The sequence below is a fragment of the Bombina bombina genome, chromosome 4 (assembly GCF_027579735.1).
Source record: "Bombina bombina isolate aBomBom1 chromosome 4, aBomBom1.pri, whole genome shotgun sequence".
Taxonomy (NCBI): Eukaryota; Metazoa; Chordata; class Amphibia; order Anura; family Bombinatoridae; genus Bombina; species Bombina bombina.
This window is the reverse complement of record NC_069502.1, coordinates 527935388-527957123: the sequence shown is the minus strand read 5'-3', so window position 1 is coordinate 527957123 and position 21736 is coordinate 527935388. Positions and strand designations below refer to the sequence as shown.

Sequence of the window (21736 nt, the reverse complement as noted above, 5' to 3'; positions counted from 1 at the left end):
TCAGGTAAGTTCTTACATCAATTAGGTTTTCTTTCATAAAGGTGGCGAGAGTCCACGAGCTAGTTACTGATGGGATATAACACCCAAGATGTGGAAGTCCACGAGTAACTATAGAGGGAGGGATAAAATAAAAACAGCTATTTCCGCTGAGAAATGAATCCAAAAATAATTAAGTTTTCTTAAAAATTCAAAAAACTTAAATCATAGGCACTACAATCAAACTAAAACAGCTGCCTGAAGAACCTTTCTACCAAAAGCTGCTTCCGAAGAAACAAAAACGTCAAAATGGTAACATTTAGTAAAGGTATGCAAAGAAGACCAAGTGGCTGCTTTGCAGATTTGATCAACTGAAGCTTCATTCTGGAAAGCCCAAGATGCAGCAACTGATCTAGTAGAATGAGCTGTTATTCTCTAAGGGGGAGCTGCCCAGCCTCCAAATAAGATCTTTCAAGAGTATTCGTAGGATTAGGACACAAGGAAGGAACAATAATTTCCCTATTAATGTTGTTAGAATTCACAACTTTAGGCAAAAATGTAAACAAAGTCCACAAAACAGCTTTATCTTGATGGAAAATCAGATAAGAAGACTCTCAAGAGAGAGCAGACAATTCAGAAACTCTTCTAGCAGAAGAGATAGGCAACATAAATAACACTTTCCAAGAAAGTAGTTTAATGTCCAAAGAATGGATAGGCTCAAAAGGAGGAGCCTGCAAAGTCTTTAATAACAAATTTAGAATCCAAGGAGGAGAGATAGAATTAATAACAGGTTTGATACGAGTCAAAACCTGTACGAAACAGTAAACATCAGGAAGATTAGCAATCTTTCTGTGAAATAAAACAAAAAGAGCAGAGATTTGTCCTTTCAAAGTATTGGCAGACAAACCTTTATCCAAACCATCCTGAAGAAACTGAAGAATCCAAGAAATTCTAAAAGAATGCCAAGAATAATCATGAGTGGAACACCATGAAATAAAGGTTTTCCAAACCTTGTGATATATTTTCCTTGAAACGGGCTTATGAGCCTGTATCATAGTGTGAATCACAGAGTCAGAGAAACCTTTATGACTAAGGAATAAGCTTTCAATTTCCATGCCATCAAATTTAGAGATTTGAGATCCAGATGGAAAAACAGGCCTTTGAGACAGAAGGTCTGGTCTTAGAGGAAGTGACCAAGGTTGGCAACTGTGAGGCCATGCTAGTGCAATCAGAAACACATAAGATTGTTCCATTATGATCTTTGAGATCACTCTTGGAAGCAGGTTGGTAAAACCATGGAACTGCTAGAGCATCCATAAATTCCGCCTGAGGATCCCTGGACCTGGAGAGGTATCTGGGAAGTTTCTTGTTTAGAAGAGAGGTCGTCAGATCTATGTATGGAAGAAACCACATCTGCACAATCTGATATTACACATTTGGATGGAGAGACCACTCCCCCGGATGTAGCGATTACCGGCTGAGATAATCCGCTTCCCAATTGTCTACACCTGGTATACGAATCTCAGTGATTAGACAAGAGTTGGATTCCACCCAAGAAAGTATTAGAGACACGTCATACATTGCTAGGGGACTGCAATTCCCCCCCTTAAAGATTGACATATGCCACTGTTGTGACATTGTCTGTTTGAACCTGAATATATGGTTCTCTCTTTAATAGAGGCCAAGCCTCAAGAGCTCTGAAAATAGCACGGAGCTCTAATAATATTGTTGGGATTTAAGTATAACAGTTGTGATATCCGAGTATAATCCCTGCACCATTGGTGCAACATGCAAAGCTGTAGAGGTCTCATATGAAAACAAGCAAAAGGGATTGCGTCCGATGCTGCAAACATGAGACCTAAAACTTCCCTGCACATAGCCTCTGAAGGAAATGATAAGAGACTGAAGGTTTAGACAAGCTGAAAGCAATCTCAAACGTCTCTTTTCTGTTAGGGATAGAGTCATGGACACTGAATCTATCTGGAAACCTAAAAAGGTAACCTTTGTCTGAGAAATCAAGAAACTTTTTGGTAAATTGATCCTACAAACATGTCTTTTTTAGAAACGACAGAAATTGTTTTGTGTGAGATTCTGCTAAATGAAAAGATTGAGCTAGTACCAAGATATCGCCCAAATTAGGAAACACTGCAATACCCTGCTCTCTGATTACAGATAGAAGGGTACCTTTAACTATTGAGAATATTCTTGGTGCTGTTGCTAGGCCACACAGAAGAGCAATTAATTGGTAATGCTTGTTTAGAAAAGAGAATCTCTGAAATCGATAGGGATCTGGATAAATCTGATTGTGAAGGTAAGCGTCCTGTGAGTCTATTGTGGACATAAAGTGACGTTGCTGAACAAAAAGGCAAAATAGTCCTTAGTGTCACCATCTTGAAAGTTAGGACTCTTACAAAACGATTTAAAGTTTTCAGATCCAAAATTGGTCTGAAAGAATTTTCCTTCTTTGGTACAATGAATACATTTGAATAAAAACCCCAAACCTTGTTCCTGCTGTGGAACTGGGATAATTTCCTTTGAAAGTTCTAGATCTGAAGCATTTCAGAAAGGCTTGAGCTCTTACTGGGTTTTTTTGTACATGGGTAAGAAAGAATCTTCCCAACTGAGGTCTTATTCTGAATCCTATTTGATACCCCTGAGAAATTATATTCTGAATCCACTGATTTTGGACAGAGTCAGTCCAAAATCTTTGAAATAGCTTTAGTCTGCCCCCTACCAGAAGAACTGGCTTAATGGCCGCACCTTCATGTAGGTTTAGAGGCAGGATTTGTTTTCTTATAAGGCTTGGATTTTTTCCAAATCGGAGATGGTCTACAATTAGAGCCAGAGGCCTTAGGGGAAGGAGTGGTTTTCTGTTCTTTATTCTGACGAAAGGAACAAAAATGATTGGGAGCTTTAAAATTACCCTTAGATTTCTTGCCTTGGGGCAGAAAAAGTCCCTTACCCCCAAGTAATAGTGGAGATAATAGAATCCAATTGTGAACCAAAAATATGTTTACCTTGAAAAGAGAGATTATAATATAGTTTTAGAAACCATGTCAGCATTCCAAGATTTAGGCCATACAGCTCTTCTAGTTAGAATGGCTAAAGACATGGATTTGACATTGATCTTCATAACATCAAATATAGCATCACAAATAAAATGATTTGTATGTTGAAGTAAAACAATAATGTTAGACAATTCAGAATCTGAAGAAAACTGCTGTGCTAAACTGACCAACCAAAAAGTAGAAGCAGCAGCAAAATCAGCCATAGATAGATATAACAGGTCTATGAATATAGACAGTATGTAAATATGCCCCTTCTTAGATAAGTTTCAAGCTTCCTATCTAAAGGATCCTTAAAAGAAGTACTGTCTTCAATAGGAATAGTAGTACGTTTGAAAAGAGTGGAAATTCCATCAATTTTAGGAACTGTTTCCAAAAGTTTTAAATTGGCTAAAGGCAAAGGATACAATTTCTTAAACCTAGAAGAAGGGTTAAAAGAGGTACCAGGCTTAGACCATTCTTTAGCAATCACATTAGAGATAGCGTCAGGAATAGGAAATACTTCAGGAGTAATAATAAAAGTATATACTTACCGTGTAAGACACCCATCCACATATAGCAGATAGCCAAACCAGTACTGAAACATATCAGCAGAGGTAATGGTACAAGAGTATATTGTCGATTATAAAAGGGAGGCAGCAGATGAATCCCTGCGACGATTTACAGAGAGCTTTATGAAAAGCTTTTCCATAGGCGAAAATATGGTATCATCAGGCAATACTCCCTTCACATCCCTCAGACAAACACTGCACTTAGAGAGGAACTGGGCTTCAATATGCTTAGAAGCGCCTTTCACTGAAGAAATCAAGCACATCATGCTTCACCACCTCCTATGGAGGCAAAGTTTTTAAAACGGAGGTATGAGTGAGGTGTATTTATAGGCATTTGAGGTTTGAAAACTTTGCCCCCTCCTGGTAGGAATGTATATCCCATCAGTAACTAGCTTGTGGACTCTCGCCCCTTATATGAAAGAAAGGTCTATTAAAAGTAATTGAAGAGACAAAAATTAAAGTGATTGTAAAGTTCTGTACTTTAAGACATAGCATATAAAATTGATCTTAAAAACAGGTGCATTTTCATGCATTACATTTTTTAAAGACCTTTGTAAAATAATTACCATTTAGTTATGGCAAACATCTCACCGTTACTCTGCCCGCATCTCATACTTTATTTAGTTGATCAATGACAAATCCGGCTACATCCAATCGTTGCGTGCCCCCTTTGGCTTCCAGCTTGTGGGGCATGCAGCGCTTGGATGACGCCATTGCGTGCGCTGGTATTATGAGTGGAGCACAAATATTGTGCTTGAGACAGCGCAATTTTTTTTTAATCTGGCCCATATTCATTTAAATATTGGGAAAAAAAGGGTTAAAGATAATGTTAATAAACCAGTTGGTGCTGCCATATACCTTTTCTGCAGAAGCCAATTGAGAACGGTTATAAATGGCTTACAAGAATATATATATATATATATATATATATATATATATATATATATATCTCATCGGATACAGCCGTGTCTGCACTTCCATGTTAAACATGAATTGGGAAGCCCACAATGTTTAGAAATACTAAATTACAGGAAAGGAGAACAAAATATATAAATGAATGTATAATGCGAAGTTGTTTTACTACAGGGAAAAACTTAGTCTGTGCTACTAAGGTAAGCTAAAGTAATGTCTAGTCTCATACTTGTCACTGCCAATATACATTACATTTTCTAAACAAAACATTTGGTAATACCTTTTAATACTTTTATTTACCATACCACTTCCAAGAATTGTTCACAAATATTTTTAAACAAAAACAAATTAAACTGTCCCCCACATAACAATAATGGATGGATACATTTCAAACATTCACCAGTCAGTTTACTAGACCCCCCCATTGATACCTGAGAAAACTACAGCTTTATCAATCAACTTCCTTTCAGTTTTATCAATCAACTTCCTTTTAGCTCACAATTAATTTTACATTCTAGGTGTCTAATACTTAAGTAAATAGATTTAGTAAATGGTTCTCTGACTAGATAGGTATGCATTTCAACAAAGGATACAAAGAGAAAGTAATATTTGTTAATAGAAGAAAAATTGGAAAGTTATTTAAAATTAATTTTTAATTTACTGTCCCTTTAAAGATGTCACAGGTAGGGTGGTCTGGCTCTTCATTTGTATATAACAAGGGTTTTGTGTAGCGCTACTGTAGAAACAGAAATGAAGTAGGGAAGAAAAAAAATGGAATCTCAGAGTGCTGGGAAGTGTCTAACTACTAGTGGTATGAAGACAGCATTAAAAAGGGACCGTTTCATTGTTGTAATAATAAAGCACTAAGCAGTGTCTTATACTTAAAGGGACACTGAACCCAAACTTTTTATTTCAGGATTCAGATAGCGCATACAATTTTAAGCAATTTTCTAATTTACTCCGATTATCAATTTGTCTTCATTCTGTTGCTATCTTTAGTTGAAAAAGAAGGCATCTAAGCTAAGGAGCCAGGCAATTATTGTTTCAGAACACTGGACAGCAATTGTTTATTGGTGGGTGCATTTAACAACCAATCAGCAAGAACAACCCAGGATGTGAACCAAAAATGGGCTGGCTTCTAAACTTACATTATTGCTTTTAAAATAAAGATAGCAAGAGAATGAAGTTTAGAAGTCGACCTATTTTTGGTTTACAACCTGGGTTGTTCTTGTCGATTGGTGGCTAAATGCACCCAACAATAAACAATTGCTGTCCAGGGTACTGAACCAAAAATTGGCTGGCTCCTTGGCTTATATGTCTTCTTTTTCAAATAAAGATAGCAAGAGAACGAAGAAAAATTGATAATAGGCGCCAATTAGAAAGTTGCTTAAAAACAGAATTTATGCTTACCTGATAAATTACTTTCTCCAACGGTGTGTCCGGTCCACGGCGTCATCCTTACTTGTGGGATATTCTCTTCCCCAACAGGAAATGGCAAAGAGTCTAAGCAAAGCTGGCCATATAGTCCCTCCTAGGCTCCGCCCACCCAAGTCATTCGACCGACGGACAGGAGGAAATATATATAGGAGAAACCATATGGTACCGTGGTGACTGTAGTTAGAGAAAATAATTCATCAGACCTGATTAAAAAACCAGGGCGGGCCGTGGACCGGACACACCGTTGGAGAAAGTAATTTATCAGGTAAGCATAAATTCTGTTTTCTCCAACATTGGTGTGTCCGGTCCATGGCGTCATCCTTACTTGTGGGAACCAATACCAAAGCTTTAGGACACGGATGAAGGGAGGGAGCAAATCAGGTTACCTAAACGGAAGGCACCACAGCTTGCAAAACCTTTCTCCCAAAAATAGCCTCCGAAGAAGCAAAAGTATCAAATTTGTAAAATTTGGCAAAAGTGTGCAGTGAAGACCAAGTCGCTGCCTTACATATCTGGTCAACAGAAGCCTCGTTCTTGAAGGCCCATGTGGAAGCCACAGCCCTAGTGGAGTGAGCTGTGATTCTTTCAGGAGGCTGCCGTCCGGAAGTCTCATAAGCCAATCGGATGATGCTTTTAAGCCAAAAGGAAAAAGAGGTAGAAGTCGCTTTTTGACCTCTCCTTTTACCAGAATAAACAACAAACAAGGAAGATGTTTGTCTGAAATCTTTTGTAGCCTCTAAATAGAATTTTAGAGCACGGACTAAGTCCAAATTGTGTAACAAACGTTCCTTCTTTGAAACTGGATTCGGACACAAAGAAGGTACAACTATCTCCTGGTTAATATTTTGTTAGAAACAACCTTAGGAAGAAAACCAGGCTTAGAACACTGCAGAGCAGATAACTCTGAAACTCTTCTAGCAGAAGAAATTGCAACCAAAAACAAAACTTTCCAAGATAGTAACTTAATATCTATGGAATGTAAAGGTTCAAATGGAACCCCTTGAAGAACTGAAAGAACTAGATTTAGACTCCAGGGGGGAGTCAAAGGTCTGTAAACAGGCTTGATCCTAACCAGAGCCTGAACAAATGCTTGAACATCTGGCACAGCTGCCAGTCTTTTGTGTAGTAAGACAGATAAAGCAGAGATCTGTCCCTTTAGAGAACTTGCAGATAATCCTTTCTCCAAACCTTCTTGTAGAAAGGAGAGAATCTTAGGAATTTTTATCTTATTCCATGGGAATCCTTTGGATTCACACCAACAGATATATCTTTTCCATATTTTATGGTAAATCTTTCTAGTTACAGGTTTTCTGGCCTGAACCAGAGTATCTATCACAGAATCTGAAAACCCACGCTTCGATAGAATCAAGAGTTCAATCTCCAAGCCGTCAGCTGGAGGGAGACCAGATTTGGATGTTCGAATGGACCCTGAACAAGAAGGTCCTGTCTCAAAGGTAGCTTCCATGGTGGAGCCGATGACATATTCACCAGGTCTGCATACCAAGTCCTGCGTGGCCACGCAGGAGCTATCAAGATCACAGAGGCCCTCTCCTGATTGATCCTGGCTACCAGCCTGGGAATGAGAGGAAACGGTGGAAATACATAAGCTAGGTTGAAGGTCCAAGGTGCTACTAGTGCATCTACTAGAGTCGCCTTGGGATCTCTGGATCAGGACCCGTAGCAAGGAACCTTGAAGTTCTGACGAGACGCCATCAGATCCATGTCTGGAATGCCCCATAATTGAGTTATTTGGGCAAAGATCTCCGGATGTAGTTCCCACTCCCCCGGATGGAATGTCTGACGACTCAGAAAATCCGCCTCCCAGTTTTCCACACCTGGGATGTGGATCGCAGACAGGTGGCAGGAGTGATCCTCCGCCCATTGAATTATTTTGGTCACTTCTTTCATTGCCAGGGAACTCCTTGTTGATTGATATACGCAACGGTCGTCATGTTGTCTGATTGGAACCTTATGAATCTGGCCTTTGCTAGCTGAGGCCAAGCCCTGAGAGCATTGAATATCGCTCTCAGTTCCAGAATGTTTATCGGGAGAAGAGACTCTTCCCGAGACCATAGACCCTGAGCTTTTAGGGATTCCCAGACCGCGCCCCAGCCCACTAGACTGGCGTCGGTCGTGACAATGACCCACTCTGGTCTGCGGAAGCTCATTCCCTGGGACAGATGGTCCAGGGTCAGCCACCAACGGAGTGAATCTCTGGTCTTCTGATCTACTTGAATCATTGGAGACAAGTCTGTATAGTCCCCATTCCACTGTTTGAGCATGCACAGTTGTAATGGTCTTAGATGAATTCGTGCAAAAGGAACTATGTCCATTGCTGCAACCATCAACCCTACTACTTCCATGCACTGCGCTATGGAAGGACGAGGAACAGAATGAAGCACTTGACAAGAGCTTAGAAGTTTTGATTTTCTGACCTCTGTCAGAAAAATCCTCATTTCTAAGGAATCTATTATTGTTCCCAAGAAGGGAACTCTTGTTGACGGAGACAGAGAACTTTTTTCTATGTTCACCTTCCATCCGTGTGATCTGAGAAAGGCTAGAACGATGTCTGTATGAGCCTTTGCTTTTGACAGGGACGACGCTTGTATTAGAATGTCGTCCAAGTAAGGTACTACTGCAATGCCCCTCGGTCTTAGAACCGCTAGAAGGGACCCTAGCACCTTTGTGAAAATCCTTGGAGCAGTGGCTAACCCGAATGGGAGAGCCACAAACTGGAAATGCTTGTCCAGAAAAGCGAACCTTAGGAACTGATGATGTTCTTTGTGGATAGGAATATGTAGGTACGCATCCTTTAGATCCACGGTAGTCATAAATTGACTTTCCTGGATAGTGGGTAGAATCGTTCGAATGGTTTCCATCTTGAACGATGGTACCCTGAGAAATTTGTTTAGGATCTTCAAATCCAAAATTGGTCTGAAAGTTCCCTCTTTTTATGGAACTACGAACAGATTGGAATAAAATCCCATTCCTTGTTCCTTTATTGGAACTGGGTGTATCACTCCCATCTTTAACAGGTCTTCTACACAATGTAAGAATGCCTGTCTCTTTATTTGGTTTGAGGATAAGTGAGACATGTGGAACCTTCCCCTTGGGGGTAGTTCCTTGAATTCCAGGAGATAACCTTGAGCGCCCAGGGATCCTGAACATCTCTTGCCCAAGCCTGAGCAAAGAGAGAGAGTCTGCCCCCCACTAGATCCGGTCCCGGATCGGGGGCTACTCCTTCATGCTGTTTTGTTAGCAGCGGCAGGCTTCTTGGCCTGCTTACCCTTGTTCCAGCCTTGCATCGGTTTCCAGGCTGGTTTGGGTTGTGAGGCATTACCCTCTTGCTTAGAGGATGCAGAATTAGAGGCCGGTCCGTTCCTGAAATTGCGAAAGGAACGAAAATTAGACTTATTTTTAGCCTTGAAAGACCTATCTTGTGGAAGGGCGTGGCCCTTTCCCCCAGTGATGTCTGAAATAATCTCTTTCAATTCTGGTCCAAATAGAGTTTTACCTTTGAAAGGGATGTTAAGCAATTTTGTCTTGGATGACACATCCGCTGACCAAGACTTTAGCCAAAGCGCTCTGCGCGCCACGATAGCAAACCCTGAATTTTTCGCCGCTAATCTAGCTAATTGCAAAGCGGCATCTAAAATAAAAGAGTTAGCCAATTTAAGTGCGTGAACTCTGTCCATAACCTCCTCATATGGAGTCTCTCTACTAAGCGAGTTTTCTAGTTCCTCGAACCAGAACCACGCTGCTGTAGTGACAGGAACAATGCACGAAATTGGTTGTAGAAGGTAACCTTGCTGTACAAAAATCTTTTTAAGCAAACCTTCCAATTTTTTATCCATAGGATCTTTGAAAGCACAACTATCTTCGATAGGAATAGTAGTGCGTTTGTTTAGAGTAGAAACTGCCCCCTCGACCTTAGGGACTGTCTGCCATAAGTCCTTTCTGGGGTCGACCATAGGAAATAATTTCTTAAATATAGGGGGGGGAACAAAAGGTATGCCGGGCTTTTCCCACTCCTTATTTACTATGTCCGCCACCCGCTTGGGTATAGGAAAAGCGTCGGGGTGCACCGGAACCTCTAGGAACTTGTCCATCTTGCATAATTTCTCTGGAATGACCAAGTTGTCACAATCATCCAGAGTAGATAACACCTCCTTAAGCAGTGCGCGGAGATGTTCTAATTTAAATTTAAATGTCACAACATCAGGTTCAGCTTGTTGAGAAATTTTTCCTGAATCTGAAATTTCCCCATCTGACAAAACCTCCCTCATGGCCACTTCAGATTGGTGTGAGGGTATGACAGAACAATTATCATCAGCGCCCTCCTGCTCTTCAGTGTTTAAAACAGAGCAATCGCGCTTTCTCTGATAAGTAGGCATTTTGGATAAAATATTTGCTATGGAGTTATCCATTACAGCCGTTAATTGTTGCATGGTAATAAGCATTGGCGCACTAGATGTACTAGGGGCCTCCTGCGTGGGCAAAACTGGTGTAGACACAGTAGGAGATGATGTAGTATCATGTTTACTCCCCTCATCTGAGGAATCATCTTGGGCAATTTCATTATCTGTGGCAGTACTGTCCTTACTTTGTTTGGACGCTATGGCACAATTATGACATAAATTTAAATGGGGAGACACATTGGCTTTCATACATATAGAACATAGCTTATCTGAAGGTACAGACATGTTAAACAGGCTTAAACTTGTCAACAAAGCACAAAAAACGTTTTAAAATAAAACCGTTACTGTCTCTTTAAATTTTAAACAGAAAACACTTTATTACTGAATATGTGAAAAAGTATGAAGGAATTGTTCAAAAATTACCAAAATTTCACCACAGTGTCTTAAAGCATTAATAGTATTGCACATCAAATTTCAGAGCTTTAATCCTTAAAATAACGGAACCGGAGCCGTTTATAAATTTAACCCCTATACAGTCCCAGCTATAGTCTTTGCTGAGACCCAACCAAGCCCAGAGGGGAATACGATACCAATTGACGCCTTCTAGGAACTTTTCCAGCAATTTTTAGATCCTCACACATGCATCTGCATGCCCTGCTCTCAAAAAACAACTGCGCAGTAATGGTGCGAAAATGAGGCTCAGTCTACAACTAGGAAGGCCCCCTGACTGGAAAAGGTGTCTAACATAGTGCCTGCCGTTTAATAAACGTTCCCCAAGTTTATAAATGCAAATTGTCAGCATAAATATGAATAAAATGCCCAAAATAAAGCAATCGATTTAGCCCATAAAAATGTCTACCAGTTTTTTAGCCCATAATAAGCCCTTTATTCTGTTTGTTTGACTAAGAAAATGGCTTACCGGTCCCCATGAGGGGAAATGACAGCCTTCCAGCATTACATCGCCTTGTTAGAAATATGGCTAGTCATACCTTAAGCAGAAAAGTCTGCTAACTGCTTCCCCCAACTGAAGTTACTTCATCTCAACAGTCCTATGTGGAAACAGCAATCGATTTTAGTTACTGTCTGCTAAAATCATCTTCCTCTCACAAACAGAAATCTTCATCTTTTTCTGTTTCAGAGTAAATAGTACATACCAGCACTATTTTAAAATAACAAACACTTGATAGAAGAATAAAAACTACATTTAAACACCAAAAAACTCTTGACCATCTCCGTGGAGATGTTGCCTGTGCAACGGCAAAGAGAATGACTGGGGTGGGCGGAGCCTAGGAGGGACTATATGGCCAGCTTTGCTGGGACTCTTTGCCATTTCCTGTTGGGGAAGAGAATATCCCACAAGTAAGGATGACGCCGTGGACCGGACACACCAATGTTGGAGAAATTGCATGCTCTGAATCATGAAAGAAGAAAATTTGGGTTTAGTATCCCTTTAATATAGATCATTGCAATATGTATTATTTAACATTGAATTTAACATTTAAATGGATTTGACCTTTTATTTCTTTATTACACTACATTTTGAGGAGGAGACCTTTGCAGGAAGGTTTATCTAGGCTAATGTCATAAAACTTCTGAAAATACATAAATTGGTTTACTATAAAGTGAATAGACTAGATAACAGAAAGTCAGATTTGCTCATGCCCAGATCAGACAGAAGTAACAAATTTGAAACATGTCAGCTCCCTGATCACACTGGGGGCAGTTGCTACGCTGAGAATTTTCATTATGCAAGAAAACAAGTTGTTTGCCGATTATTTTTTACACAATCTGTTTCTTTTTGAGTTTACTTTGATTTTACAAACTTGTTTTTACCAAACTATCACGGTTTTATATCCCTTTCAGTTTTTAAAGTAAAACACTAGGAGCAACTGAAGATATGTTCACCTATACCCTAACTCTGCCTGCCATGCTAGAACTACATCCTAAATGAGAATAACTGTTATAATGGATTTTACCTTCTTTGGTTTTTCAAAAACTGCCACATTTCCTTACTACTCTTATTACATTACCATAACGTTGATACAAATAATTGTCCAACAACAGACAGGGTTTCCTTGCTGTACTAAATCTATATATCTTGGTTTACTTATCGATAGGAAAAAACAACAAAATTTATGCTTACCTGATCAATTTCTTTCTTTCCGGGCATGGAGAGTCCACAACTTCATTCCAATTACTAGTGGGATATTCACCTCCTGACCAGCAGGAGGCGGCAAAGAGTAACCCATCAGAGCTGTTAAGTGTCACTTCTCTTACCCATAACCCCCAGTCATTCGGCCGAAGGGAAAAGGAAAAAACATAATTTATGCTTACCTGATAAATTCCTTTCTTCTGTAGTGTGATCAGTCCACGGGTCATCATTACTTCTGGGATATTACTCCTCCCCAACAGGAAGTGCAAGAGGATTCACCCAGCAGAGCTGCATATAGCTCCTCCCCTCTACGTCACTCCCAGTCATTCGACCAAGGACCAACGAGAAAGGAAAAGCCAAGGGTGAAGTGGTGACTGGAGTATAAATTAAAAAATATTTACCTGCCTTAAAAACAGGGCGGGCCGTGGACTGATCACACTACAGAAGAAAGGAATTTATCAGGTAAGCATAAATTATGTTTTCTTCTGTTAAGTGTGATCAGTCCACGGGTCATCATTACTTCTGGGATACCAATACCAAAGCAAAAGTACACGGATGACGGGAGGGATAGGCAGGCTCTTTATACAGAAGGAACCACTGCCTGAAGAACCTTTCTCCCAAAAATAGCCTCCGATGAAGCAAAAGTGTCAAATTTGTAAAATTTGGAAAAAACAGAATTTATGTTTACCTGATAAATTACTTTCTCCAACGGTGTGTCCGGTCCACGGCGTCATCCTTACTTGTGGGATATTCTCTTCCCCAACAGGAAATGGCAAAGAGCCCAGCAAAGCTGGTCACATGATCCCTCCTAGGCTCCGCCTACCCCAGTCATTCGACCGACGTTAAGGAGGAATATTTGCATAGGAGAAACCATATGGTACCGTGGTGACTGTAGTTAAAGAAAATAAATTATCAGACCTGATTAAAAAAACCAGGGCGGGCCGTGGACCGGACATACCGTTGGAGAAAGTAATTTATCAGGTAAACATAAATTCTGTTTTCTCCAACATAGGTGTGTCCGGTCCACGGCGTCATCCTTACTTGTGGGAACCAATACCAAAGCTTTAGGACACGGATGAAGGGAGGGAGCAAATCAGGTCACCTAAATGGAAGGCACCACGGCTTGCAAAACCTTTCTCCCAAAAATAGCCTCAGAAGAAGCAAAAGTATCAAACTTGTAAAATTTGGTAAAAGTGTGCAGTGAAGACCAAGTCGCTGCCCTACATATCTGATCAACAGAAGCCTCGTTCTTGAAGGCCCAAGTGGAAGCCACAGCCCTAGTGGAATGAGCTGTGATTCTTTCGGGAGGCTGCCGTCCGGCAGTCTCGTAAGCCAATCTGATGATGCTTTTAATCCAAAAAGAGAGAGAGGTAGAAGTTGCTTTTTGACCTCTCCTTTTACCAGAATAAACAACAAACAAGGAAGATGTTTGTCTAAAATCCTTTGTAGCATCCAAATAGAATTTTAGAGCGCGAACAACATCCAAATTGTGCAACAAACGTTCCTTCTTTGAAACTGGTTTCGGACACAGAGAAGGTACGATAATCTCCTGGTTAATGTTTTTGTTAGAAACAACTTTTGGAAGAAAACCAGGTTTAGTACGTAAAACCACCTTATCTGCATGGAACACCAGATAAGGAGGAGAACACTGCAGAGCAGAGAATTCTGAAACTCTTCTGGCAGAAGAAATTGCAACTAAAAACAAAACTTTCCAAGATAATAACTTAATATCAACGGAATGCAAGGGTTCAAACGGAACCCCCTGAAGAACTGAAAGAACTAAATTGAGACTCCAAGGAGGAGTCAAAGGTTTGTAAACAGGCTTAATTCTAACCAGAGCCTGAACAAAGGCTTGAACATCTGGCACAGCAGCCAGTTTTTTGTGAAGTAACACCGACAAGGCAGAAATCTGTCCCTTCAGGGAACTTGCAGATAATCCCTTTTCCAATCCTTCTTGAAGGAAGGATAGAATCCTAGGAATCTTAACCTTGTCCCAAGGGAATCCTTTAGATTCACACCAACAGATATATTTTTTCCAAATTTTGTGGTAAATCTTTCTAGTTACAGGCTTTCTGGCCTGAACAAGAGTATCGATAACAGAATCTGAGAACCCTCGCTTCGATAAAATCAAGCGTTCAATCTCCAAGCAGTCAGCTGGAGTGAAACCAGATTCGGATGTTCGAACGGACCCTGAACAAGAAGGTCTCGTCTCAAAGGTAGCTTCCAAGGTGGAGCCGATGACATATTCACCAGATCTGCATACCAAGTCCTGCGTGGCCACGCAGGAGCTATCAAGATCACCGACGCCCTCTCCTGATTGATCCTGGCTACCAGCCTGGGGATGAGAGGAAACGGCGGGAACACATAAGCTAGTTTGAAGGTCCAAGGTGCTACTAGTGCATCCACTAGAGCCGCCTTGGGATCCCTGGATCTGGACCCGTAGCAAGGAACTTTGAAGTTCTGACGAGAGGCCATCAGATCCATGTCTGGAATGCCCCACAGCTGAGTGACTTGGGCAAAGATTTCCGGATGGAGTTCCCACTCCCCCGGATGCAATGTCTGACGACTCAGAAAATCCGCTTCCCAATTTTCCACTCCTGGGATGTGGATAGCAGACAGGTGGCAGGAGTGAGACTCCGCCCATAGAATGATTTTGGTCACTTCTTCCATCGCTAGGGAACTCCTTGTTCCCCCCTGATGGTTGATGTACGCAACAGTCGTCATGTTGTCTGATTGAAACCGTATGAACTTGGCCCTCGCTAGCTGAGGCCAAGCCTTGAGAGCATTGAATATCGCTCTCAGTTCCAGAATATTTATCGGTAGAAGAGATTCTTCCCGAGACCAAAGACCCTGAGCTTTCAGGGATCCCCAGACCGCGCCCCAGCCCATCAGACTGGCGTCGGTCGTGACAATGACCCACTCTGGTCTGCGGAATGTCATCCCTTGTGACAGGTTGTCCAGGGACAGCCACCAACGGAGTGAGTCTCTGGTCCTCTGATTTACTTGTATCTTCGGAGACAAGTCTGTATAGTCCCCATTCCACTGACTGAGCATGCACAGTTGTAATGGTCTTAGATGAATGCGCGCAAAAGGAACTATGTCCATTGCCGCTACCATCAACCCGATCACTTCCATGCACTGAGCTATGGAAGGAAGAGGAACGGAATGAAGTATCCGACAAGAGTCTAGAAGTTTTGTTTTTCTGGCCTCTGTCAGAAAAATCCTCATTTCTAAGGAGTCTATTATTGTTCCCAAGAAGGGAACCCTTGTTGACGGGGATAGAGAACTCTTTTCCACGTTCACTTTCCATCCGTGAGATCTGAGAAAGGCCAGGACAATGTCCGTGTGAGCCTTTGCTTGAGGAAGGGACGACGCTTGAATCAGAATGTCGTCCAAGTAAGGTACTACAGCAATGCCCCTTGGTCTTAGCACAGCTAGAAGGGACCCTAGTACTTTTGTGAAAATCCTTGGAGCAGTGGCTAATCCGAAAGGAAGCGCCACGAACTGGTAATGTTTGTCCAGGAATGCGAACCTTAGGAACCGATGATGTTCCTTGTGGATAGGAATATGTAGATACGCATCCTTTAAATCCACCGTGGTCATGAATTGACCTTCCTGGATGGAAGGAAGAATAGTTCGAATGGTTTCCATCTTGAACGATGGAACCTTGAGAAACTTGTTTAAGATCTTGAGATCTAAGATTGGTCTGAACGTTCCCTCTTTTTTGGGAACTATGAACAGATTGGAGTAGAACCCCATCCCTTGTTCTCTTAATGGAACAGGATGAATCACTCCCATTTTTAACAGGTCTTCTACACAATGTAAGAATGCCTGTCTTTTTATGTGGTCTGAAGACAACTGAGACCTGTGGAACCTCCCCCTTGGGGGAAGTCCCTTGAATTCCAGAAGATAACCTTGGGAGACTATTTCTAGCGCCCAAGGATCCAGAACATCTCTTGCCCAAGCCTGAGCGAAGAGAGAGAGTCTGCCCCCCACCAGATCCGGTCCCGGATCGGGGGCCAACATTTCATGCTGTCTTGGTAGCAGTGGCAGGTTTCTTGGCCTGCTTTCCCTTGTTCCAGCCTTGCATTGGTCTCCAAGCTGGCTTGGCTTGAGAAGTATTACCCTCTTGCTTAGAGGACGTAGCACCTTGGGCTGGTCCGTTTCTACGAAAGGGACGAAAATTAGGTTTATTTTTTGCCTTGAAAGGCCGATCCTGAGGAAGGGCGTGGCCCTTACCCCCAGTGATATCAGAGATAATCACATTCAAGTCAGGGCCAAACAGCGTTTTCCCCTTGAAAGGAATGTTAAGTAGCTTGTTCTTGGAAGACGCATCAGCCGACCAAGATTTCAACCAAAGCGCTCTGCGCGCCACAATAGCAAACCCAGAATTCTTAGCCGCTAACCTAGCCAATTGCAAAGTGGCGTCTAGGGTGAAGGAATTAGCCAATTTGAGAGCATTGATTCTGTCCATAATCTCCTCAAAAGGAGGAGACTCACTATCGACCGCCTTTATCAGATCATCGAACCAGAAACATGCGGCTGTAGCGACAGGGACAATGCATGAAATTGGTTGTAGAAGGTAACCTTGCTGAACAAACATCTTTTTAAGCAAACCTTCTAATTTTTTATCCATAGGATCTTTGAAAGCACAACTATCCTCTATGGGTATAGTGGTGCGTTTGTTTAAAGTGGAAACTGCTCCCTCGACCTTGGGGACTGTCTGCCATAAGTCCTTTCTGGGGTCGACCATAGGAAACTATTTTTTAAATATGGGGGGAGGGACGAAAGGAATACCGGGCCTTTCCCATTCCTTGTTAACAATGTCCGCCACCCGCTTGGGTATAGGAAAAGCTTCTGGGAGCCCCGGCACCTCTAGGAACTTGTCCATTTTACATAGTTTCTCTGGGATGACCAACTTGTCACAATCATCCAAAGTGGATAATACCTCCTTAAGCAGAATGCGGAGATGTTCCAACTTAAATTTAAATGCAACACATCAGGTTCAGCCTGTTGAGAAATGTTCCCTGAATCAGTAATTTCTCCCTCAGACAAAACCTCCCTGGCCCCATCAGACTGGGTTAGGGGCCCTTCGGAAATATTATTATCAGCGTCGTCATGCTCTTCAGTATCTAAAACAGAGCAGCCGCGCTTACGCTGATAAGTGTTCATTTTGGCTAAAATGTTTTTGACAGAATTATCCATTACAGCCGTTAATTGTTGCATAGTAAGGAGTATTGGCGCGCTAGATGTACTAGGGGCCTCCTGAGTGGGCAAGACTCGTGTAGACGAAGGAGGGAATGATGCAGTACCATGCTTACTCCCCTCACTTGAGGAATCATCTTGGGCATCATTGTCATTATCACATAAATCACATTTATTTAAATGAATAGGAATTCTGGCTTCCCCACATTCAGAACACAGTCTATCTGGTAGTTCAGACATGTTAAACAGGCATAAACTTGATAACAAAGTACAAAAAACGTTTTAAAATAAAACCGTTACTGTCACTTTAAATTTTAAACTGAACACACTTTATTACTGCAATTGCGAAAAAACATGAAGGAATTGTTCAAAATTCACCAAATTTTCACCACAGTGTCTTAAAGCCTTAAAAGTATTGCACACCAAATTTGGAAGCTTTAACCCTTAAAATAACGGAACCGGAGCCGTTTTGAACTTTAACCCCTTTACAGTCCCTGGTATCTGCTTTGCTGAGACCCAACCAAGCCCAAAGGGGAATACGATACCAAATGACGCCTTTTCAGAAAGTCTTTTCTAAGTATCAGAGCTCCTCTCACATGCGACTGCATGCCATGCCTCTCAAAAACAAGTGCGCAACACCGGCGCGAAAATGAGGCTCTGCTTATGCTTTGGGAAAGCCCCTAAAGAATAAGGTGTCTAATACAGTGCCTGCCGATATTATTATATCAAAATACCCAGATAAAATGATTCCTCAAGGCTAAATATGTGTTAATAATGAATCGATTTAGCCCAGAAAAAGTCTACAGTCTTAATAAGCCCTTGTGAAGCCCTTATTTACTTGCTGAATAAACATGGCTTACCGGATCCCATAGGGAAAATGACAGCTTCCAGCATTACATCGTCTTGTTAGAATGTGTCATACCTCAAGCAGCAAGAGACTGCACACTGTTCCCCCAACTGAAGTTAATTGCTCTCAACAGTCCTGTGTGGAACAGCCATGGATTTTAGTGACGGTTGCTAAAATCATTTTCCTCATACAAACAGAAATCTTCATCTCTTTTCTGTTTCTGAGTAAATAGTACATACCAGCACTATTTCAAAATAACAAACTCTTGATTGAATAATAAAAACTACAGTTAAACACTAAAAAACTCTAAGCCATCTCCGTGGAGATGTTGCCTGTACAACGGCAAAGAGAATGACTGGGGTAGGCGGAGCCTAGGAGGGATCATGTGACCAGCTTTGCTGGGCTCTTTGCCATTTCCTGTTGGGGAAGAGAATATCCCACAAGTAAGGATGACGCCGTGGACCGGACACACCTATGTTGGAGAAAGTATGAAGCGAAGACCAAGTTGCAGCCTTGCAAATCTGTTCAACAGAGGCCTCATTCTTGAAGGCCCAAGTGGAAGCCACAGCTCTAGTAGAATGAGCTGTAATTCTTTCAGGAGGCTGCTGTCCAGCAGTCTCATAAGCTAAACGAATTATGCTACGAAGCCAAAAAGAAAGAGAGGTAGCGGAAGCTTTTTGACCTCTCCTCTGCCCAGAGTAAATGACAAACAGAGAAGACGTTTGTCGAAATTCCTTAGTTGCCTGTAAGTAAAATTTTAGAGCACGGACTACATCCAGGTTGTGCAGTAGACGTTCCTTCTTTGAAGAAGGGTTTGGGCATAAAGAAGGAACAACAATCTCTTGATTGATATTCCTGTTAGTAACTACCTTAGGTAAGAACCCAGGTTTAGTACGCAGGACTACCTTATCCGAATGAAAAATCAAATAAGGAGAATCACAATGTAAGGCTGATAATTCAGAGACTCTTCGAGCCGAGGAAATAGCCATTAAAAATAGAACTTTCCAAGATAACAACTTTATATCAATGGAATGAAGGGGTTCAAACGGAACGCCCTGTAAAACATTAAGAACAAGGTTTAAACTCCATGGTGGAGCAACAGTTTTAAACACAGGCTTAATTCTGGCCAAAGCCTGACAAAAAGCCTGGACGTCAGGAACTTCTGACAGACGTTTGTGTAACAGAATGGACAGAGCTGAGATCTGTCCCTTTAATGAACTAGCAGATAAACCCTTTTCTAAACCTTCTTGTAGAAAAGACAATATCCTAGGAATCCTAACCTTACTCCAAGAGTAACCTTTGGATTCACACCAATATAGGTATTTACGCCATATCTTATGGTAAATCTTTCTGGTAACAGGTTTCCTAGCCTGTATTAAGGTATCAATAACTGACTCAGAAAATCCACGTCTTGATAAAATCAAGCGTTCAATTTCCAAGCAGTCAGCTTCAGAGAAGTTAGATTTTGATGTTTGAAGGGACCCTGTATCAGAAGGTCCTGTTTCAGAGGTAGAGACCAAGGTGGACAGGATGACATGTCCACCAGGTCTGCATACCAAGTCCTGCGTGGCCACGCAGGTGCTATTAGAATCACTGATGCTCTCTCTTGTTTGATTCTGGCAATCAATCGAGGAAGCAATGGGAAGGGTGGAAACACGTAAGCCATCCTGAAGTCCCAAGGTGCTGTCAGAGCATCTATCAGGACTGCTCCTGGATCCCTGGATCTGGACCCGTAACGAGGAAGCTTTGCGTTCTGTCGAGACGCCATGAGATCTATCTCTGGTTTGCCCCAACGTCGAAGTATTTGGGCAAAGACCTCCGGATGAAGTTCCCACTCCCCCGGATGAAAAGTCTGACGACTTAAGAAATCCGCCTCCCAGTTCTCCACTCCCGGGATGTGGATTGCTGACAGGTGGCAAGAGTGAGACTCTGCCCAGCAAATTATCTTTGATACTTCCATCATAGCTAGGGAGCTTCTTGTCCCTCCCTGATGGTTGATGTAAGCTACAGTCGTGATGTTGTCCGACTGAAACCTGATGAACCCCCGAGTTGTCAACTGGGGCCAAGCCAGGAGGGCATTGAGAACTGCTCTCAATTCCAGAATGCTTATTGGCAGGAGACTCTCCTCCTGACTCCATTGTCCCTGAGCCTTCAGAGAATTCCAGACGGCACCCCAACCTAGAAGGCTGGCGTCTGTTGTTACAATTGTCCAGTCTGGTCTGCTGAATGGCATCCCCCTGGACAGATGTGGCCGAGAAAGCCACCATAGAAGAGAATTTCTGGTCTCTTGATCCAGATTCAGAGAAGGGGATAAGTCTGAGTAATCCCCATTCCACTGACTTAGCATGCACAGTTGCAGTGGTCTGAGGTGTAAGCGTGCAAAGGGTACTATGTCCATAGCCGCTACCATTAAGCCGATTACCTCCATGCATTGAGCCACTGACGGGTGTTGAATGGAATGAAGGGTGCGGCAAGCACTTTGAAGTCTTGTTAGCCTGTCCTCTGTCAGGTAAATCTTCATTTCTACAGAATCTATAAGAGTCCCCAGGAAGGGAACTCTTGTGAGTGGAACGAGTGAACTTTTCTTTTCGTTCACCTTCCATCCATGTGACCTTAGAAATGCCAGCACTAACTCTGTATGAGACTTGGCAGTTTGAAAGCTTGAAGCTTGTATCAGAATGTCGTCTAGGTATGGAGCTACCGAGATTCCCCGCGGTCTTAGTACCGCCAGAAGAGCACCCAGAACCTTTGTGAAGATTCTTGGAGCTGTAGCCAATCCGAATGGAAGAGCCACAAACTGGTAATGCCTGTCTAGGAAGGCAAACCTTAGGTACCGATAATGATCTTTGTGAATCGGTATGTGAAGGTAAGCATCTTTTAAATCTACAGTGGTCATGTATTGACCCTCTTGGATCATAGGTAAAATTGTCCGAATAGTCACCATCTTGAACGATGGAACTCTTAGGAATTTGTTTAGGATCTTTAAGTCCAGGATTGGTCTGAAAGTTCCCTCTTTTTTGGGAACCACAAACAGATTTGAGTAAAACCCCTGTCCCTGTTCCGATCGTGGAACTGGATGGATTACTCCCATTAACAAGAGCTCTTGTACGCAGCGTAGAAACGCCTCTTTCTTTGTCTGGATTGTTGACAATCTTGACAGATGAAATCTCTCT

General features: G+C 42.0%; 1 protein-coding gene across 3 annotated transcripts in view; it reads right to left on the bottom strand.

Moving 5' to 3' along the window:
* The window catches only part of SENP6 (SUMO specific peptidase 6), a 611027-nt gene that overhangs the window by 433645 nt on the left and 155646 nt on the right, over positions 1–21736 (bottom strand). The window lies entirely within an intron of this gene.